The sequence below is a fragment of the Chionomys nivalis genome, chromosome 19 (genome assembly GCF_950005125.1).
Source record: "Chionomys nivalis chromosome 19, mChiNiv1.1, whole genome shotgun sequence".
NCBI lineage: Eukaryota > Metazoa > Chordata > Mammalia > Rodentia > Cricetidae > Chionomys > Chionomys nivalis.
Genome location: NC_080104.1, coordinates 57,586,017 through 57,609,613, shown reverse-complemented (window position 1 = coordinate 57,609,613; position 23,597 = coordinate 57,586,017). Strand labels below are relative to the sequence as shown.

Here is a 23,597-nt window from a genome sequence, read left to right as displayed (position 1 = left end):
TCCAGCCTTCGCACATGTCCATGCCAGGACGTGCAGCACTACTGGGTTTTCTACGATGTCATCCACTGTCTCCTCTTGTCATTTCAGGTCTCTAGCAGCCGTACAACATGTGTCTGAATCATCTTCAAAAACCTGCTATTTGTTTACTGTTTATTTTTTTAATTTCTAATTATTTAATGGAGGAATCACATACACACTACAGAATGCAAGCGGAGGACAGAGGACAACTTTCAGGAGGTGACCAAACCTATCAGGTTCAATGGCAAGTGCTCTATCCTCCAAGTTATTCTGCCAGCTCAATTTCAATTCTTTTCTTCTTTTTCTTCATATCATGTGGGGAAGCATATCTTTGAAGATTCATATTAGCATTATATTTTATTATATTCTTTTTACAAAATGAACTTAAAGAGGTTGGAAAACCTCACAACTTCCATTTTTTCAATGTCCTCCTCAATTATTAAGGAAGTACTCGTAGGACACATGACATTATTCCTTGAAATTAATTTTCACAATTACATAGACCTTTATAGCTGCTAATTCATTTCCCAGCTCAAATTCTTCAGATGGAGCAAAGAGTCACCATCATCTAGTAGCTCATTACACGTGCTATAAAATAGTTCACCCCAGCTGTGAAGCTGACCATAGTAAATATGTTTTGTTGCCGTAATCGAGATTTATGATAATAACGTGACTTTAAAGGCCACATGCCAAAGTGCTTCTTAAATTAATAAAACACTAGGCATTTAACCTATAACACACTAACATCATCACACAGTCCGACAGATGGCTCTCGGCCCATGTGCCCATGCCCAATAACAACTGATGGAAGGCCTGTCATCAAATCTATTTACTTGATTTATTTTACACTAACCTTCTAAAGCCACATACAAAATGAGAACTCACTTTGTGATAGGAAAATAAATTATTACATCTGTATAACCTGACAATGTTACTATTAAGCTACTAATTCATTGAGAAAGGAAAAATTCCCTTATTAGCCTTCAATTGTGCCCAAATAAGATAAATACTTACTAATACCTGGGAAATAGACATGAGAAGAATAATCATAACCAGGGTGCTAGGAAGCTGGTTCAGTGGGAAAGTGTCGGATCCCCTTAATACCCACATAAAGGCAGGCTTAGCAGTGTACACCTATAACCTCAGCACCAGGGTGTGGGGTAGTGGGACAGGCAGGTCCCTGGGGCTCATTAGCCAGCTGGTCTAGTATAAACAGTGAGACACTGCCTAAAACAGTGGGTCCCAACCTGTGAGTCATGACCCCTTTGGGTCCCATATTAGATATTTATATTACAATGCATAATAGTAGCAAAATTACAGTTACGAAGTAGCAATGAGATAATTTTATGGTTAGGGTCATCACAACATGAGGAACCATATTAAAGGGCTGCAGCACTGGGAAGGTTGACAATCATTGGTCTAAAAGAAAAAGGCAAAAAGCAATAGACTAAGACATATGAAATCAACCTCTGGCCTCTACACAGATATACATAGACAGATGTAACTACACATTTGTGTATATGCATGCATACTCCACACACAGAGAGAGCTTTTTTAACAGCTTTTAAAAATGGAGTGATTTGTCAAAGTCCACAGCTGCTCTGTGGCTGACCCTGGAATATGCAAAGGAAAGTAAGTTCTAGAGTCACATTCCCTCACCTGTCTGAATTTTTCTGCACCACTGATTCTAGAGCAGGCCTTTTTTGTTTGGTGGGTTGTTTTAGTTTTTCACAACGGTTTCTCTGTGTAGTCCTGGCTGTCCTGGAACTCGCTCTACAGACCATGCTGGCCTCAAACTCACAGAGATCTCTGCCTGCCTCTGCCTCCCAAGTGCTAGGATTAAAGGTGGCCCCACTCCCCCCCTACTTAAAATGCTCTGTTCCCTTTGACCTGTGAGCTCCCCTCTTGGTTCTTTTGCATCTTGTCTCTTCTGTCACTACTTCCTCTGTGAGAGCTCTGTTCTGCAGAGTGGCCTTGCCTCCAGATTTCACTCTGTAGCTCTAAATCTCTCTCTTTAGTCCAGATCTCTCTACCTCTCTTCTGAACCCCAAATCCCTCTGTACAGATTCGTATGCCTGCAGTATGATGCCAACACATGTCCCTCTAGGCACCTCAAATCAACTACTCAACACTAAACTAATCTCTTAATAAAGGACATTTGCCTCCAGTGCCTTCATTGTAACACACAGTAAAACCACAAAATAAACCCTGCTACATACAGACCTTAAGAAACCCTTGACTACGACCCCTGGTCCCACAATACCTAATTAGTCCTGACTTAATTGTCTAAGTATGTGTGTCCTCGTCACTCCTATGCCACTGTGATGGAGAATCACCATTCTAACCACATTAGACTGAGAAGTGCTTCTAGCCTTAGTGAGCTAAGTCTGGATATGGCTGTGAAGGTGTTGCCAGAGAGGCTGAACTGAAGACAGAAGACTCACCCTGAATGTGGTTCAGTACCATACATGGCCTAGGGTCTGGGAATGAGTTAAAAATGAGAAAAGGAGGGAGCTGGAGAGATGGCTCAGCTGTTAAGAGCATTGCCTGTTCTTCCAAAGGTCCTGAGTTCAATTCCCAGCAACCACATGGTGGCTCACAACCATCGTAATGAGGTCTGGTGCCCTCTTCTGGCCTGCAGGCATACACACAGACAGAACATTGTATACATAATAAATAAATATAAAAAAAATTGGAAAAAAAATGAGAAAAGGAGAAAGTCACATTAACCCTGGGATTCTGCTCCCTGACCTACCTAGACATGAATGTACAGCCTCCCTTTCCACCACCACACCTTTCAACCATGACAGACGACTCCCTCAAACTGTGAGCCAAACTAAATACTTCTTCCCTTAAATAGCCTCTTGTCCAGCGTTAGTCACAGCAACAACAAAAGTGACCGACATCTGCTTTATAACGTAGTCAGGTTTCAGACATAGCTCATCAAGACAGCTTCAACAGCTTCCCAACTATCCTTCTGCATCCTATTTCAGTCTCAAGCTCGTTTCTACTCTGCAGAATAATCAACACGAAATCAAGATTAACTGTCATTCCTCTGCTTGACACTTCTGTAACAATTCTCCAGATAAAAATCGGGAGTCAAACAGGCCTCTGGACTTCCACACCTGTCCTGTGATTATCCCATGGGTAACAATGTCTAAAGCAACCTACCAGTGCCCAGGACAAACCAGTAAGTACTTAACACCCTAACAACTGACGCTGACCCGTTATTAGACTACCACACAAGGCCATGGCTGATAAACAGAGCATATGTTGCCCCCACTTACCCCTTGTTGCTAGAAGTCCTTCCCAGAGGGAGAAAAACAATATCCACTCCCCTCCCAAGGTTCCAAGACAAACCAAGGGATCCCACCAAAGCGCACTCGGGGAAGCTATGAGTGTATTAGGTTCCTTACAGTGGTGCGGGTGCTCCTTCCCCACAAAGCGCACTCGGGGAAACTATGCGGGTATTAGGTTCCTTACAGTGGTGCGGGTGCTCCTTCCCCACAAAGCTGCTCTGAAAAAGTCTTTACCCAGCATGGTGGTTAGAATGAGAATGTTCTACTCCCCAGGTTCACGTATTTGAAGGCCTGGTCCAGAGCTGGTGAACATGTTTGGAAGGATTAGGAGTTGTAGCCTTGTTGGAGGAGGTATGCCACTAGGAGTGGGTCACTCCCTCAACCCCTCGCTCCCTCCTCTCTTGCTTGTGGATCAAATTTAAGGTTTCTCAGCTAAGGCTCCCCGCCATGATTCACCCTCTGAAGCTATAAACCTAATAAACTCTTTCTTCTATAAGTTCCATATCAGAGAGTCTTAGCACAGCAATAGAGAACTCAAGACACCCAGCAAGGAAGAGTTACCCCACGGAAGCAGGGATGGAGGCCTGTAGGAAGAAGGCCACTTGTTTGTTCCTGGCTGCCCAGACCCGAAATAACCACACAGAAACTGTATTAATTAAATCACTGCTTGGCCTATTACCTCTAGCTTCTTATTGGCTAACTCCTATATATTAATTTAACCCATTTCTATTAATCTGTGTATCACCACGTGCCTGTGGCTTACCAGCAAGGTTCTGGTGTGTCTGTCTCTGGCAGCGGGCTACATGGCTTCTCACTGACTCCGCCTTCTTTCTTCCAGCATTCAGTTTAGTTCCCCCTCCCCCCCCCCCCCGCCTAGCTCTACTCTTTTGCACTATCACAGGCCAAGACAATTTCTTTATTAACCAATGGTATTCACAGCATACAGAGGGAAATCCCACATCAGAGGCCCCTGCCCTAGTCTTCCCAGCCTATATACTCCCAGCCCCTCCCAGGGACCAAGTGTAATTAAGACAGAGTTGCATAACAAGTGGAAGGGAGCAGCTTAGGTGAGGGTCTCATGATCCTCCCACCCCGCCATAAGGAGATGTGCACAGTCAACAAGCCCAGCTGGGATGGTTCCCTCCATGAGGAGATGTGCACAGTCAACAAGCCCAGCTGGGATGGTTCCCTCCATGAGGAGATGTGCACAGTCAACAAGCCCAGCTGGGATGGTTCTTTTACCAGCTGGCACAGCAAAACACTCTCTACCCCTTCCTCTGGCTTACATTCTCTCTGCACCCCTCTCTTCTACAAAGTCCCTGAGACTGGAAAGAGGTGACACAGATGTCTGATATCCTCCTCCAATACCAGCGAGGTATCAAACCTTCATGTTCTTTCATCATTTCTGTCTCAAGAAAGTGGACGTTGGCAAATCATGGGGGTATGTCTTCTACAACAAAACACAAGCAAGGAAAAGGAAAAAAAATGGGGAATGAAAAAAATACCAAAACAAGTGCAGTCTACAGTAATAACCTATAATTGTAAACACAAATGTGGAAAGCATCTTAGTGAGTACATCAGTTAGCCAAGTAATATAAGTTGCTTCTCCCTATGACTTTCTGGTCACGGGGTCTTTTCTAAGGTTCCAGTACGGTATGCAAATTTCCCCCTGGGAACCAGGGGAAGTCAACAAAACTGATTCTATCCAGACCCCTTCACCCCACTACTGCACAGACTGGCACATCTCTAGCACTTCCAACAGAAGCATGCAGGACACACAGCTGAGTAGGACTTTTGAGCTTAATTCACTAGGGGAGCTAACTCACAGAGAGGAGACACTTCCAACCCACTCCTAGCTTTGTTTCTTCAAGTCCTACAACCAAAGCAAGCATACAACCTCTTCAAGAACAGATCTACTGTTCAGTTCTGGCATGCATCCAACAACAACAGCAATAGTCTTATTGTTTTAGGGGCCTCTAGGGCCTCCCAGGGAGGTAACCCACTCCTAGCACTGGGATTCCCAGTTAACCACCTATGGCTTCTTGGAGCATCCACTTCTACCTCTTGTGTGCTCACTAGCATTGCAGGCACAGGATACTACAAACCTTTCCAGTCACCTAGGTAAATATCACTTGTACCTTACCCAACTCAATCTCCCAAGAATGCCATAGCAACACCTGGTTTTTGTATCCTTTGCAAACTAATTCTCCATACTTGTTTCAAGTACACCCTTAAAATGAGCCACCTCCACCTAATACCTGGTGGGACTGTGGAGACAGCCCTGGTGAGGAGCTTTCAAAGTTCACTGTCATGTTTCCAGGAAGTGTTGGGCGATGAAATAAAAAGCTAACAATGAAGAAGAGACTCAAATCAAATAGGAGTAGGATCTAACACAGCAGGAGAAGGTTCCATCCACCAGCATCAGTTGTTTCCTCCACAGATCCATTGTTGGTACAGTAGCATGAATAGAAAGCACTAACTTAGTTCTCCAGTCATTCTGAGTCATTCCACTTCCAGCCCCTTCCTTAGAGCCTACCCTGCATTTCTCCATCCCTGGATCACTTTGATCAGCCCTGCTCAGGGCCAAGAAGGAATGAGACCCCATTCTCTCCTGCTGCACCTGCTATGTAGACGGTTCGCTGGGCCAGAGAAACTGGGTGAGCACTGTGGTGATAGCTGCAGCTGTGGCCTCTCCACCCACCACAGCTGGCTCCTGGGGGTGGCCCAGCATATTCTTTTGCAAGAAAGAAAGGTAACCTGCTTAGTCTAGAGAGATAAATGCCCATCCCTGGGATAAGCTTGCTTGATCCTCTACACCCGTGTCATGTGTCATCTGGTAAGGAGCTGCAGATACTCACATGATCCTCCCACCCCTCCAACAGGGGATAAACATAGACAACAAGCCCAGCTAGGATGAATCTTTTTCAAGAAAACACAAATTAACTCCCCAGGGTGTTGGTTCCTTGGCTTGGAGGACAGTTACAGACAACACACTCCTAACCTCCTCTCTGAGGATGCCTTGCCTCTCACTTTCTATTCCAAAAACAAGAGTTATGGCTGCATACTGTTACCTGCCTTGCCCCTACAGATACACATACTCCTTTCACCCCCTACATAGGCAAGGTCCTTTTTCAGTGGGCTCTGGCAAGCAGTATTTTCACCATAACGCCAAGTACACCAACAATTACAAATATGGAAAGATGCTTTGATGGTGGTACTTTGGATGCAGGAGAGATGCCTCGTAATTGTGGTGGCTAAATAAAATAAAGGACTGATGAACTAAATCGGAGATTTTAAATAATACTACTATTACATATTTTCCCGTAATCAAAATTAGCTTATTTAGGGCTGAGGAGATGGTTCAGCAGTTAAGAGCAATGACTGTTCTTGCAGAGGACCCAGCACCCACATGGCAGCTCACAACGGTCTGTAACTTCAGTTCCAGAGGGTCTGGCATCCTCACACAGATACATGCAGGCAAAAAAAAAAAATATATATATATATATATATATATATATATATATATATATATAAATCTTTTTTTTTTAATCAGCTTATTTACGAACCTGTAAGAACCTGTAGTAAGAAAACCATGGCATGGAACCGAAAGGCATGAATGCACTGCTATGGAAAGCCTCCAAGGTGCAGCAGTATAGAAAAGTGGTGCATATGCTAAGAACAGGAAGGAGGTTAGAGAGAAATCAGCTCAGTCATCCTCAACTATGGAATGGATCTAAGGACAGTCAGAAATACGAAGATCCTGTCTCAAAGACAAAAGTAAAAAGAAAACAACCTAGGTGTGAGCTGGGAGCAAGAGAGTCAAGAATTTATCCCAAGGAAAGGAACAGAGGAAACACTTCAGAGATCCCTACGGAAACAAAGAACAAAAACCAAGCTGTGAAGAGAAGACTGAAGATAGCCTTTCCCAAAAGGATAAACCAACAAGGTTGAGCGGCCCTACCCTGGGACAAGCCCACAGCCCTCCACAAGCCTCGAATCCGTTGCAGTGCTGGGGAGACAAGGGCTCCACTCATAAGTCAACAGCAAGAGAAGTCCCATCGTCTCCCTTAGAGGGTAGCAGCCAGGCTGCTGAGAGAGAAACGGGGTCTCACCTTGCCCTCTGCCTTAGCCCCTGGCTGAAGACACCAGAGAAGCAGCTGTAAAGAGTCAGAGCTAAACCCCGACAAGCCAAAGTTGGCAGGAAACTCCTGCTCATGGTAGGAAGTACACAGGAGGAGACAGAGCCAACCACAATAGCCTGGTACAGATCTCAGCAACTCAGAATTACCCTGAAGTTTGATAGCTCTGGGCCTAAGGCCAGAGGATGGATAAAATTCTGTGGTCACCTATCTTTTGTGGCTGTGGTCCTGAGGACTGTGAAGGTGGGCTATACTATGGGCAATACCCATAGTAGCATCCCTCTAACAAGGTATTGCTAATCCAGGAGGCCTGGAAGCATGGAAGGATTCCTAGGCTCCTACTGGTCTCAGTACTGTGGCTGTTCTAGTCACAACGAACCTGGGAGACATCCTTCAGCCAAAGTAGCCACACAGGGATCAGACCTTTGGAGTCATTGCAGAAAGCTGCTTAGCATACAGAATGCAGAGCTAAGTGTGGCCAGCAGAGGCCCTGTTACACAAACAAGGAAAGCAATGCCAGACACTTGGAGAATCCACTGAGCAGGTACACAAGTTAAAGAACAAGAGCCCAGGTACTCAGCGGACCTCACCCCTTCCATGCGTGTAACTGGCAGCCTCCAATTTCTGAAGGCTCAGAAAGCAGCATTTTCACCACCCCATTTTTCCCACTGTGTGATTTACTTTTCTCTACGTTTACTCTATTATATCTGATTTTAAAAAAAGTTTCAGAAATTTATTGTTATTCCCATTCATCTAATTTAGTTTACTTTTTTTATTTTTAGATGTTTGTTCTGTTCCTTAGTTTCTTTGTTGACCCTTAGTTTTCTCCCTTTTCCTTTTCTCCACACTTAGGAGTATTTTGATTTTGCTGTATTGACTTTTTATAAAACACCTTTACACTTTTATTTTTTATTGCCCTTCTTACTTTTATCTAAATAAATGAACACAGTTAAAGTTACTAAAACTTTTCAAAGCTGCCAAAAACAAACACTGAAGAAACCCAGTGTCTTAGTGTTTTTATTGCTGTGAAGAGACACCATTACCAAACCAACTCATAAAGGAAAGCACTTAATTGGAGGCTCATTTACCGTTTCAGAGGTTTAGTCCCATCATCATCATGGCAGGAAGCATGTCTGCAGGCTTAGTGCTGGAAAAGTAGCTAAGAGTTCTACATTCCTGGTCATAGGCAGTAGGCAGAGACAGAAAGAGAGATAGAGGCAGACAAAGAGACACAGACTGACTGACTGACTGACTGACTGACTGACTGACTGACTGGGCCTGTTGTGGGCTTATGAAACCTCAAAACCCACCCAAACAACACATCCCTTCTAGCACACCTCCTCCCCCTTCCCTGACAGCTCACCACTGGAGACTAACAATGCAAATATATGAGCCTATGGGACCAACACCATTCAAAGCACCACACCCAGCCTCTTTAATAAAGGAACGCCTGATTTCCAATGTAAGACCTGAGACAGCGAAACCGGCAGAGGAAAACATCAATGAGACGCTTCCACATACAGGCATGGGCAAAGGCTTTCTGAGCAAGACTCCAGCAGGAGATAGTCCCAAATGACAAGTGAGATGACATTAAATTAAAAAGTTCTGCACAGCAAAGGAAACAACCCACAGAATAAAGAGAAAGTCTGAAGGATAAGAACAAGAAGAAAGGAAACTTTGCCAACTACACATCAGACAGGGATTTAATATTCAGGATCTATAAAGAACTGCACAATTTAAACAAACACAAAATACATCTGACTAACCAATAAACAGGCTCCCACACTAAACAGACAGGTTGGTCTTAAAAGAAAAAATACAGGGGCTGGAGAGATGGCTCAGCAGTTAAGACCACTGACTGCTCTTCCAGAAGACCTGGGTTCAATCCCCACACCCATATGGCAACTTACAACTCTCTGTGACTCCAGGATCCAGCACCCTCACACAGATATACATATAAGCTAAAACACATAAAATAAATATTTTTTAAAAAGAGAGAGAAAATACAAATTGCCAATAAAGAGTTTTAAATGTGCTCACCATCTTTAGTCATCAGGGAAATTAATGCTTTGACAGTTCATCTTACCCCAGTAATCAAGAAAACAATGAACAGAAATCACAGGGGAGAGGAGCTGGAGAGATGGCTCAGAGGTTAAGAGCACTGAGTGCTCTTCCAGAGGTCCTGAGTTCAATTCCCAGCAACCACATGGTGGCTCACAACCATCTATGATAAAAATCTGGTGCCCTCTTCTGGTGTGCAGACATACATGCAGGCTGTATACATAATAAATTTAAAAAAAAAGAAATCACAGGGGAGGATGGGGGTGGAAGAAGGGAAACCTTTATTCACTGCTGGTGGGCACCTTGTACAGCTACAATGAAAATCAACTAAAACAACCATATGACCTAGCTCTACAACTCGGAGTGTAAAGCATACCAGAGACACTTATACACCCACACACACTGCAGCACTGTTCACAGTAGACAGGAATAGGCCAGTCTAGATGTCCAGCAACAGAGGAAAATGTGATTCATATACACAATGGGACTTTCTGCAGCCCTGAAGAAAGAAATCATGACATTTGCAGGAAAATGGATGCAACTGGAAATCGTCATATTAAACAAAATAAGCTACACAAGGGAGAAACAAACACTGCATTTTTCCCTTGAATCTTAACTATATGTTTTATATATATATATAATATAAATATAATGTAATATAATATAAATATATATATATATTTGTAGGTCAAAAAAACTAGAAACGGGCTCATGAGAAGAAAGGAAGAGGTCTTAACAGAGGTAGGAAATATCAAGGGTAATAAACACAATAGGAGCAGAAGCAGAAGACAAATCAGAAAAGAAACTAATCAGAGCAGGAAGGGGTCATGTTGGAGAGCAGTGGAGAAGGGGAGCAAATGAGAGTAACGATAACAACATATGTATGAAGACTCCAAGATAGAATCCATTCTTACCTTTAAAATATTTTAAAGTGAATAGTAAACAATGAAACATGCTATATTTACATAGGCTATTTCTTTCTCCTTTTTTTGTTACTGCTCATGTCTACATACTTACTAATAAGCAAGTGTTCTACCACTAAGCTATGTCCCAGCCCTGTGAAATTAAATTTTAAATGTCTAATTGATTATTTTTTCTATGTTTATTTATTTAGAAATAGGGCTCCAGGGCAGTGGTGGCGCACACCTTTAATCCCAGCACCCAGGAGGCAGAGGCAGTAGATCTCTCTGAGTTCAAAGCCAGCCTGGTCTACAGAGTGAGTTCCAGGACAGTCAAGGCTACACAGAAAAGCCCTGTCTCAGAAAACCAAAACAGAAAAGAAATGGGGTATGGTGTGTTCTTGGATGTCAAAAGATATCTTTTGGGAGTCAATTCTCTTCTACCACGTGGATTCCAAGAATCAAATTCAGGTTGTCAAGCTTGGCAGCAAGCACCTTTACATTCCCAGTCACAATCTCCCGGCAGAATGGATATTCCAAAGGCAGTTCTTGGCCTATTTTGTTCATTTCTATATTCAAACACTAGAGGTGTCCTTGGCATTAAAGAAGTACTTGATAAATTTCTGTTGAATCAATCAGTGAGCCAATGATAGCACAGGAACTGTAATGTGGGGTAAAGATTACAAACTTAATCTAAACTTCTACACCAGTTGGTATTTTGTACAAAACTCATCTATCACCTGCTGCAAAAGTGATTTTAAAATAGTTAATGAGTTGGCGCAGATGAGATATTACCAATATTCTCCATTAGACTGCCTTTCACCTCTAGACTTCAGCAAGGTATGGAAAATGGTGTAGCATCAGTACCATTAGGCTTCATTAGTGGTTTTCACACTGTTGATATCAAGGCTCAAAACACAACTATTTCAATGGGAAACAGTTTGTTACCACCTACTAAAGCTCAAGATTTGAATGCCATGTGTCTCAACAAATTCCAATGTACACATCCTACAGTATAGTGGTTGTGGGGTATATGCAAGATCACAATATCTTGATAGGCAAAAAAAAAAAAAATTCACTATCTACAAGTTAAGACAAATCAGTGAGAAGGCCATAAGACAGTGACAATTCTTTATGAACATGGTTTTGTGGAACCATGTTAATGATTCACACAGTCAAAAATAAATAAATGAGCAAAAATGGGAACAGTGGAGCATAACATGAAGCACAATCAAATGAAACAAGACTTCATTTCAAGGGGACACCATGACCACACCAAAGGAAGGAGTGACAGGAGAACTCACCCTGTAACTTTTGAACAGTGTTTGGAACACAGCCTCCAGCTAACACTAAAAAAGAATGCTGCCCTCTATTAGGTGAGCTTCTTTTTCACAGAAGTACAAGGCAGCAATCTCAAATCTACTTTCTGGGCACATTTAGCAGTAAGCAAATGGGTGAATAAACTGTTGATAGACGGAGCTAGATGTTAGTACCTTGGGAAAGAAGTTACATATATGAAAAACAAGTAGCTACAATAAACCCTGCAGTATAGGAGATCCTGTAGTATATAGTAAAAATATAGAAGTCACTCACACACACACACACACACACACACACACACCAGTCTAAATAGCTATTTATTGAGAGAGTCTAGAAGCAAGGGTATCTGGTAATTACAGTCATACCTAAAACTGAATATCGCTTCTGTATGCATGGCTAGGGTTCTTTGGAGAAAAAGTTGATTCCAGGACAAAAATAAGGAAAATACCAGACAGACCTGGACTATTTTGAGTCAGAAAATAGAGGGCACCCAGGAATCATGGGAACACGCCAGAAATGCACACACAGCATCATCTTGAAAAGATTCCCATTACTCAAATCTGGGATAATTTTATTTAATAAATGAGGATAAAGAATGCTGACTTATTTAACAGCCTAAGAATACAAACTCACAAAGGTAGTAACTAACCAATTAGATAATGGGGGAAACAACCAATAATTGTAAAAGAAATGACGATATTGGTAAATCTCCATTTGGCAACAACCTTGTCAACAATGATTCAGCAAAGAATTATCCAAGAATGCTAAGTAGTAGGAGGCTTGAGCAGTAACAGGTGTCCAGTCTCAAAGTCTCCTCAGAAGATACTAATTACATGAGAAAAACAGCATCGCACACATCACTGTGGAGAGGCCAGCAGACCCAGCTGAGCCAAGTGACTGAAGCTAACAAGAGGACAATATCTCAAAAGGAAGCACTGAAGAACACTGTGGTGTTCCTGCCAAAAGATCTAACCAGGCAAACCTAAGAAACACTGCACCAGAGCAAAATTTATTTATGCATGGATAAAAAGTCATCATGAAATCCATGGTTTTGTACAACTAATACATGCAAGAGGGGGAAGTGGTGTGGGACAATGGTCTGTATTCTGTCGATTATATTTTAAATAAACTGATTGGCCAGTAGCCAGGCAGGAAGTACAGGCAGGACAATCAGACAGGAAGTAGAGGCGGGTCAAGGAAACAGGAGAATTCTGGGAAGAGGACGCAGTCCTGATCCAGCCACAAAGCAAGCAAGATGTGACTGCCTCGCCAAAAAAGGTACCAAGCCACACTAATGGGCCAATCTGTTTTTAACTAATGTAGACCTCTATGTGATTTCTTTGGGACTTGACGACTGCAGGAACAGGTAGGACAGAAACCCCAACAACACTCAGGAGGCAAAGGAAGGTGGATCTCTTTGAGTTCGAGGCCAGCCTGGTCTCCAAGAGCTAGTTCCAGCGCAGGCTCCAAAGCTACAGAGAAACCCTGTCTCAAAAAAACCAAAACCAAAAATAATAATAATAATTAGAGTCTGTATTTCTAGGAATGTAGAAAATAAGATGAATCAGAGTACCTCAGTCAAAATGCTAGGACCCAAATCAAAACAACTGCATTACAACACAAAAAACACATTTATTTTGTGAAGACTTAATATACACTTCAACAGAAGGATTAAGTGATGTAGACAGAAAGAGATTACCTACTGAATCTCAAGTATTACATTGTTTGGGATAAGATTTCAAGGGTGCCTGGCCAATATATAAAAGACAGAGTTTATTGGGGGCTTACAGTTTCAGAGGGTGAGTCCATAACCATCACAGCAGAGGGCATAGTGGGAGACCAGCAAGCATTGCACTAGAACAGTAGTATCTAATCCACAGGCAGGAGGCAGCAGTACTAACTGGTAATGGTAAAGCCCAAAGCCCAGCCCCGGTGACAAGCTCCCTCCAACAAGGCCACACCATCTAATCATTCCCAAACAGTTCCACCAACTAAGGACCAAACATCTAAATATATGGGGCCATTCTCATTCATACCACCATTTAAAAAAAAAATAAGTTCTAAATTTAATTCAAAAGCTATTGACTAGCTTGAAAAATTACCGTTCTTTCTCTAAAACATGTTGTACCTGGAAATAAAGAAAACCAAATGCTTATATAAAACTTATCATTCAAAAAATAGCACTGTTCATAGAGTAATCAGCATTGCTGCCTGTCAGGCACATGTCCTCTCTAACCGTATATATTTTATCAAATTAACTTTAATCATTTAAGCATTTACTAAGATTCTGACCTGTCTGGCAATTTTTGCACACTCTGCAGAATGTGTGTCTGTGTGTGTGTCCATCAGGACATTCACATGCTAGGACCTCATGCTGAAACCAGGAGCGATGTGGGATGTCCTTCTGTGTAAGTGTTGCTTTTATTGGATGATGAATAAAGCTGTTTCAGCCAATGGCTTGGCAGAGTAGAGCCAGGTAGGAAATTTGAACAGAGATGTAGAGAGAAAGTAGATGGAGTCAAAGAGACGCCATGTAGTTATCAAAGGAGAAAGACGCTGCTGGAACCTTCCCAGTAGGTCACAGCCTCTTGGCGATACACAAATTAATAGAAATGGGTTAATTTAAGATAGAAGAGCTAGGTAGGAATACACCTAAGTCATTGGTCAAGCAGTGTTGTAATTAATATAGTTTCTGGGTGATAATTCGGGTCTGGGTTCTGGGAAATGAACAAGCAGCCTCAGTCTACACAGGAGTTGACATTGACTCAAAAAAGCATTGGTATTAAGAGTCTGAGCCTAGGGCTGAAACTCAGTGCCATCTCTCACTGGTTACCAAGTACAGACAGATTGATTGTTCCCCATTCTGGAACTCACGCAGCTCGTTAGTACAATGGGGATAGTTGTCAGGTTTTCAAGATCATTATTAGAATTAAAGAATACATGGGCAGGGCTCACCTCACATTATTACTGCCACTCGATCCATGGCCCCTAGCTGTTAATGACTCTTGTAATAGTCAGCTTTCTATCACTGTGACAAACGCCTGAGAAGTCGAAAGGAGAAAAGATGCGTTTGTGGTGGCAGAGGTTTCAGTTAACCAAGTGGCTGGTCCACTGCCTTCCTGACCCGTGCTGAAGCAGTGCATCACGGCAGAAAGCACATGGTGCACTTACCTCACTGTGGCTAGGAAGCAAAGCGACAAACATGATTGGGATGGAGCCCCAACTACCTTCTATAAGGGCATGGCTCAATAATCTAAATCCCTTCTAGCAGTCCCTACCACCTAAAGATCTGCTACTTTCCAACAATGCCATCGGAATTAACAGAACTCTGGGAAACATTTGAGATCCAAACCGTACCAGGCACTCTCCCTACATGCATGCTGCGTCTTGCATTTGGAACAGCCTCCAGAGGTCCATGCATTAAGGCTTGGCGCCTAGTCTGTGATTAGCAGAAGACAGGAGTCTACCTTCGGGAGGTGAAGCCTAGTGGGAGCTTTCATGTCATTGGGACCATACCCTCAAAAGTGACTGTGGAACCCTGGATTCTCTAGCTGTGCTGTGCTTCCCCAACACAAATACACATCGCAAGCCTAAAAGGAATGAGTGGCCGATTGTGGACATAAAACTCCTAACTATAAGCCGAAATAACCCTTTTTCTTATGAAGTTGGCTTGTGTCAAGTTTTACCACAGTAAAAGAAAGCTGGCTAGCACACTGAGTATGCCTCCCAAATCATGAACTGCAAGGACACACACCACTGGAATCATTTTATGTCTCATACTGAGATGCAAAAAGCAGCCCAGGAGGGCTAATATGTCCAGATTTATGGCTTGGTTTTTTTGTTTTTACTTTTGGTAAGGTCTCACATATCCCAAGCTTGTTTCTCATTCACTATGGAGCTGAAGATGGCCGTGAACTTCTAGCTTCTGGCCAAGTGCTGGGAGTACAGGCTTGGGCACTTGTGTGCCACCATGACCAGTTTATTCAGTATTAGAGATCAAACTCAGGTTTTCATGCGTGGTAGGCATGGCTAGATCTTAAATGACTTCCAAAGGCCTCCATCAAGAAAACTACATCCTCAGTTCCAGTCTTGTTATAATTCTGAAAGATTACAATGGCTTATGAATTGAAATCAAAACAGAACACTTACCTACTCAACAAGCACAAGTCCCTAGCCTGCAATCAATATTTATAAAGCTTAACATATTCCTTGTAGCAGTCTATTTTCTTTCTCTAATTGCACTCTCTCTTCCACCAAATTACAAATTGGATTGCAAAGAAAAAAAGCTAAACACATCTGTACTCTTCATGGCTCCTCGCATACAAAAAGCTGATAAATTTAACTTCAAGTTCTCAATACGCTGTTCTTGTAAGAATAACCTGAATGTTTGAAAAATCAGGCATCCCCCCATGCCCGACAACATACACGTGCATACATTCACTGCCTACTGACAATCAGCTCATGTGCCCAGAACAATGATCATTTCTTCCTGCCTCTCGCTTCACACAAAATCTGGAGAGTCAGCAACTACTTAATATCTTGACAGAGAAAACAAGTAAGAGAACAAACAATTCCTTTTCCACTTCCTATTAGAAAAAAGAGAAGTAATTCTAACATCTGTGCTGTATGCTAGAAGTCCTTGGTACATGTGACACAGAGGACCTAAGGCACATCCACAAACAGCCCCGAGACTCAGAGTCCTCTACATCCTGCTTTCCATGATTAAACTTCCTGTTTCTTTCCTTAGCTTTCCACAGTTTATCCAACTTTCTGTAAACTCTCTAGAAACCAAGAGTATACTATTGCTTCCCTAACAGTGAGAACGCACACGAGAATCCTGACACACGTCGCTCACAGTGACTTTGGGACCTAGCTTGTTTTCTGTTGCTGTGGTAACACACTGACTAAAACCAACTTGGAGAGGAAAGGGTTTATTTCCTTTTACAGTCCATCAATGGGGGAAGTTGGAGGAGGAGCTCCAGCAGAAATTTGAAGGCAGGAAATGAAGCAGAGACCTTGAAAGAACACCGCTTCCTGGCTTCCTCCATAGCTTCTGCAACTTTCTTATCCCACCCAGGACCACTTGTCCAGGGGTGGCAACAGAACAGTGGACTGGGTCCTCCACGTCAATTATCGGTCAAGAATAGGCCCCGCAGACAGGCCTACCGATCAATCTGAAGGAGGCAATTCCTCAATTACTTCCCAACTGGCTCTCGTTTGTGTCAAGTCCACAAATCCCAGCTGATTTTACAACCTGAACCGTCATTCTTCTACAGTAAGAAAAGGGGTGAGGAGAAAGAAGCTAACACAAAGCCAGATGCACAAGCTACACACGGGCTTGTTAAAACCTTTTCTGTCGTTATCTTCTGTGTGCGATTAGAATAGTATCCTCGTTTACAGTAATGAACACACGAGAGCAATCAGCGCGAAGGACATACAATCACCCGCAGGGTTTGTTCAGACACTGGCACACAGCAGGCATTTGGTAGCTTCTGGAGACGACGACTACAGCGAGCTCTACGGAACTACTCAGGTGATGGACCTACAGTCTGGAAACGATTACATCCTGGTTCTGCTCTCAACTTCTCCCTGGTTCTCCAAAAAGTTCAACATCTTCTTTATGGCCATGCTCATTCCTCTTCTAGTCACAGGGGTCTACGCCAGTTGTTTACAAGTTTGACCCCAGCACAACATCACTGGGGCACTTGGTTCAAGACCAGTCTAGACTTGCTCCTTCTGAAACAGAGAACGGGCCTGCATTTCTGGTTTTACCAAGGTCTCCATGTACTTCTGATGCAGGCTCAAGTCTGGGAACTGCCGTGGTTTTGAGGTTCTCCAGTACTAACACATTGGAAACGTTATCCTCAGAGCAACTGCGTAAAGAGACAGGGCATTTGTGAGGCAATGAGACATGAAGGCCTCTGCTGTCACTCCAGGACTGAGGTTCCTATAGAAGGAGAAAAGGACAGACAGACACCATCCCTCACCACAGAATCTACCTTGGACATCTCAACATCTAGAAGTGTGAGGAAACAAGTTTCTGTTGTTTATAAACTCTTTAGTTTTCAGTGTTTCCTCACAGAAACTGAACAGATGTGAGAGCTGGTCTGGCCAAGAAATGCCCTGAGTTTAAATGCCGACTCACCTGTTACTTTTCCAAGTTCCTGTTTTCGTTTTTGTTTATGTTTATGTAGTTGGACTGACTACGTCTACATATATTACTATTACTGTTGCAAGGCATGCGCTGATACCAAGAACAGACTGTATTATTCGGTCTTCACAATAATTCCTTAATTCCAACAAAAAGCCAATGTGCAAGGTCCCTTAGCCCATAAATAGTACAATATGGAGCTGGCCTACCTCCAAAGTTCCCAAAGTTAATGACTATCCTATATGCTCCTTAGGAAGCTGCTACTCCTGTGGTCTCGGCTGTCATCTGTGCACTACACTGCCCCTGGTCCTCTCCAACTCTGAAGGAGAACTCTGAACTACCTGCCCAGTAGATCTGTCTACTGAAACTCCCCATAAGCTCCTGAAGATTAACAGAGCAGCACTGTCTCTTCACACTTAAACCATCCCGCCTTTACTTCCTAATTTAACGGCATCATAATCACCCACTTGGTCATAGTAAGCATGTCATCTTGAACTTTTCTCCCTCCCCTTATAAACTTTTAACAACTAAAATGTTTCTGAACTCTAAACCATGCCACTTTCCTATCCTGAGATAACCAGCACATCCCTCCTCTCCATACTAAAGCAACCTATGTGGGACTGCCGATTACTTCCTGACAATGTGTTTGATCTACTTTCCTTGGTTTTCCATTGCCAGTTAAATAGCGGTGGGTCTAGACTTCTTAGGATAGAGGGGGCCAGGAGGAGTGGCACACTGCTTTAATCAAGAGGCACAGGCAGGAGGATCTCTGTGAGTTTAAGGCCAGCCTTGTCTACATAATGAGTTCTTAGACAACCAGGGCTATCGCCGTCTCGCTCTCGCTCTCTCTCTCTCTCTCTCTCTCTCTCTCTCTCTCTCTCTCTCTCTCACACACACACACACACACATATAGAATGAAAGAGCCCTTCATAATTTGTCTCTAATGTATCTATCCTATCTCTACTGCCACACATTAAGCTGGTAAGGAACAACTCAAGACGTTTCCAAAAGGACCATCCAATTTTAACGTTCAGCAATATTTCTTAGACTGTCTACCTAGAAAGTTTCCTTCCTCCTCATACACAGCAAAAAACCTATTTAACCCTTAGGCCTAACGTCTATCCTCTTCTCTCCTCATCTTTCAACATCAATGTTTTCTCAAATATGGTTAATTCCTCTGGCACTTTATTAATTCTCAAAGTGATTAACTTATCACAACATATAACAGTCTATTGTCTCTGATGAACACTTGTATGCCAAATGTATTACAGCATCTCATTCATCTATGTGCTCTCAGCACCTGACAGAAGAGCTAGTTATAGCTAGCACCTCATAAATATTTGCTGAGTGGCTGAATAATGTAACGTCTGCCGAGTAACGTTACACATCTCACTTAGCAACTCAACCCCAGGCTTAATTCTGTCTTTTCGTGGGAAGGGAGGACAAGAAGGAAAGAGAACCTCACAGAGCCCTGGCTAGCTTCAAAACCACTGTTGCAGAGGACTTTGTTGAATCCCTGAGCCTCCTGCCTTTACTTTCCAAGTGCTGAGATTGCAAGTATCTGCCACTACAAATAGTTCAAGAACTTTCTAATAACAAAACTTTTATTACAGATAATCTAATACTCTCCCTCAATGTGTAATTACTGTCAGATCTTTTCGTCAACGGTTCTCGGTCTCTCTCTTCAGACAGCCTCCCTTTCTAGCTAACATTATTTGTATTTTTGTCACAGGATCAGCAGTTACTGCTCAGCAGGGCACTGAGAGAGATCATCTCAATGGAAACTGTGTCACTAAGTACGGTCAGATGACGACTTTGGTTTCATCATTTCTGTAAAGGTCCAGAACAGCAGCCAAAAGCCATTAGGTAGATTTTGGGGGTTGAGCCATGCAGTACGGACAACCTAGGACAAATGCACAGGACTTAAGTATTTATTCCAATTACTAAATAAAATTGAAGGACATAGCAATCTGATCCTGGCTCAACTAGATATCCTTTAAGTAAGAATAACATTTATTTTTAGGCATGGCACAGTGGCACATATCTGTCTATATTCCCGGTAACCTGGAAGCAGAGTCAGGAGGATCATACTAAGTACTAAGTAAGAGGCCAACATGCTCTACACAAGTTCTAGGCCAGCCAGGGATATATATATATATATATATATATATATATATATATATATATATATATATATATGGTAAGACCCTATCTCAAGAAGCAAGTAAGTAGATTGCGCAGGGCAGTGGTGGCGCACGCCTTTAATCCCAGCACTAGGGAGGCAGAGGCAGGCAGATGTCTATGAGTTCGAGGCCAGCCTGGTCTACAAGAGCTAGTGCCAGGGCAGGCTCTAAAAGCTACACGGAGAAACCCTGTCTTGAAAAACCAAAATAAATAAATAAATAAAAATAAAAAAATTAAAAAAGTAGATTTTTCTTTTTTAAAGAATAACACTTGAAACTTACTGCTGCCTTAGACTTCATTCTGATGAATACCAACTCATCCCCCACGCAAACAGACTCTGCTCTAGTTTGATTTTCTGTTGCTATGATAAAACATTAATCAAACCCAACTTGGGAGAGGGTTTATTTTTACAGGTTAATTGCCCATCATCAAGAAAAGCCAAGGCTGGAACCTGAAGGCAAGAGCTAGGTGCTGCTTACTGGCTTGCCTTCCCTTCAACCCAGGACCACCTGCCAAGGGGTGACTCTGCAGGGTTTGGGGAGGTACTCCTACAACAACTATCACTTCAGAAATGCCCCCCACAGAAGGTACACAGGCCAATCTGAAGGAAGCAATTCCTCAGTAGAGGTTCTCTCTTCCCAGGGACTCTAATTTGTGCCAAGCTAACAAAAACTAGCCACAGGCTCCACCCTATTATTAATAGATGTCTGTAACACCTTTCCTGCCTGCTAATTTTCTCCACTGTTTCAGTGGAAAACTTTCTCTGCTCCAAGCAGGACTCCTCAAAACATCTCTCCACCACCCAACGAACAAATTCACACTAAAGTTTCACAACAGGCTTTTTAATCCTTTCCTAATTCCAATTTTACACTTCTTCCAAAGGCCAGTCCTAATTTTGCCTGCCAGAGTTCCCTAGCTGACCTCCTCTTGCCCAGATTTCTCCTACACTGATCAAGTACTGATAACACATTTACGCACAGGTTGATGCTCTCACCATTTTGTGTCTACACTGTAGCATGCCGTTTTCTAGGAGACACAGCAGAAACAGAAAACGGATGACACTAGTCCTAAAAGTTTGTAGAAGAGCAGTGAATCCTGGGTATTCGCCTTTACAGAGCAAGCTTTACGACTCCAAGACCTGAGAATTTCAGATGCCATACTTGACAGTGCCTTGGTTTAAAAAAACTGAACCTCTGCATTGTAGACCTGGGTGGAAACTGAAGCTATGTCACTCGACTTTTATGCATAAATCATGATTAAATATCAGTGCTCCCTATCTTGTCACTGGTTCTAAGCATCACCTTTAACAGGTAACAGGGAAAAACAATTTCTTCGGTTTGTCTCCATTACTCCTCCTTCCCCAAGGATGGTTGGGACAACCACCACACATCCAACCCACTCTAGTCCAGAGCTCTGACAGGACCAACGGACGGCTAGCAGCATCTTTTCCTCCAGCTCCACTATTCCAGCCCACACATGGAATGTGATCTATATTTTCATACGATAAATAACAGCCTGCAAAGCACCTAGGGAAAACAAACACAAAAGGCAGGGCTGCCCTACCCTCGAGGCCCTTGAAATGGCCCAAAGCACAGCACTGTTCTCGGAAAAAATAAGCAGTTTTGAGTCTATCAGGAAGTAACAATACTTGATGGGTATGGTCCTCTGGCTTCAAAATGTGTACCAACACCGGATAAAAATGTCAGGAAAGCACGTGGGCATACACGTGAGGCCGGAAGGTTCGGGCAACAGGTTGGCCGCCCAGCATCTACACTGACAGGTCGCCTTCCCCAGGTTGTGGGTGTGCCCGAATCTCGCGTAGGCAGAGGCTCTTAACTCTCCCCGTAACTACACGCTCCAATTCCGAGACCCACCAGGCTAGAACACACGAAGCCCTTCGAGGCTAACCCAAAACTTTGGGAACCCCCAACCCCGTGGGTCCCCGTTTCCGCGTGTGTCAGACTCGCACACTCGCATCTCTAGTTCTGGCGCGGAGGTTGTTGAAGAACGTGGGCTGCTCCCGCTTCGAATTCCTCCCCCCCTCAGTGGAAGGGAAACTGGCAGCGTCATCCCGGGATCCAATCCCTTGACCCTCCGCACCCTTCTCCAGCGCGCCCCCAGAGCGCCAGGCCCGGGAACTGACCCTCGTCAGCCCCCGTCCCCGCCCCCGGAACCAGCGGCCGAGGGGCGTGGAGCGGCGCGCGCGGGTACGGCGGGGGGCGCGCGTCTCCGCGCCCCGGGCCCGCGCAGCAGGTGCGGCCAGCAGGCCCCACCTTCCCCGAGCGGTTCCGGCGACTCACCCCGACGATGTTCCTCAGCGACCTAGCCGCCGCCACACACGTCTCCTCCGCCTGCAGCGACCCTGCCCCGTGGCCACCGCCCCCTCGGCCGCCGCGGTCGCCGCCTTCCCCGCCGCCGCCGTCGCGGCGCGCGCCCGCCTTCACGCACACCGCCGTGGCCGCGCACGCGCCTTGCGCGCTGGCGTCACTTAGCAACGGATCAACCGTGGGCCGGTAGGACCCAGGATTTCGGGGCCCCAGGTCGCCTCAGGCGGGGTCTTGCGGCGCGTCTCCGCCCGTCGGAGCCACTGTCCCTCCTAAACTGGGCCCTCCAGGGTGTGGCTCCCCTGCCGGCACCTGGCTCAGGGTAAGTTACGTCATCATACGTCACTGAATAGCGTCATCGGTCACGTCACTGCGTACGGGGACGAGCCGGAGCGCCGGTAAGAGCCAGCCTTAACCTTCCTCAGTTAGTCGCCTACCAGAGGGACGATCTGCCGGGTGCAAGAAAGTTCTACATTGAGAAAGAATGAACCAAGTGAGTCTTTAACAGAATTAAGGTGCGATGAAGGCCAGGCTTGGAATCCCTTGACTCAGTTTCCTCGTTCTGTAAGTGTGAAAAATGCCACCTAACCTGCCTGCACTGGAAAGGTGTGAATTTAAGACGAGGTAATATGTGCGATGCTGCCAGAGAACCCGGTCTTATTCGAACTTTTAATTTCAAGACCCTGGCGGAAGCCCGTCCATAACTGCTCCTCATTCCACCTCCCAGGACTTCCAGATGTGTAGAACCCTTAGACTTCATCTTTCGTATAAGAAGAGACGGTAGAGCAAGGACAGCAGGAACTGCGGACTTCGAAGTCACAGACTAGAGAGTCGTCTCCCTTGAAAGCTAGGTTCTTATCTGGGTACGAGGATTTGAAGATGGAAGATAATTCCAAGCAGAGACGTCTTAAATAGGAAGTGGAAATGAACAGAAACAGCTTGGGCTGGACCAGGGACTCCCATTTAGAGGCCATTGTAGCATCCTAGAGAAGCGATCAGAACCGCCAAGGCACTGGGAGTGGGACTGTAAACATGGAGGCCAGCGCCAGGATTCTAATGCGGGTGCCGAGATAAGTGGGCAGAACATTTGGCAAGATGGAAAGAAAGATGCCTTTGTGTCTTCAGGTGCGTGAGTTACTGAGTTACGTAATGAGGTTCCTGACCGATGACTGGTAGACGGACGAGTTGGAATGTGAATGAAT

General features: G+C 44.1%; 1 protein-coding gene across 1 annotated transcript in view; it reads right to left on the bottom strand.

Moving 5' to 3' along the window:
* Btbd9 (BTB domain containing 9) overlaps positions 1-22,514 on the bottom strand; it is a 365,934-nt gene extending 343,420 nt beyond the window's left edge. Inside the window, exon 1 of the mRNA XM_057794462.1 lies at positions 22,372-22,514. The gene's annotated coding sequence lies outside the window, so the exon portion shown is untranslated. The remainder of the gene's footprint in view (positions 1-22,371) is intronic.
* Positions 22,515-23,597: the final 1,083 nt, after the last annotated feature.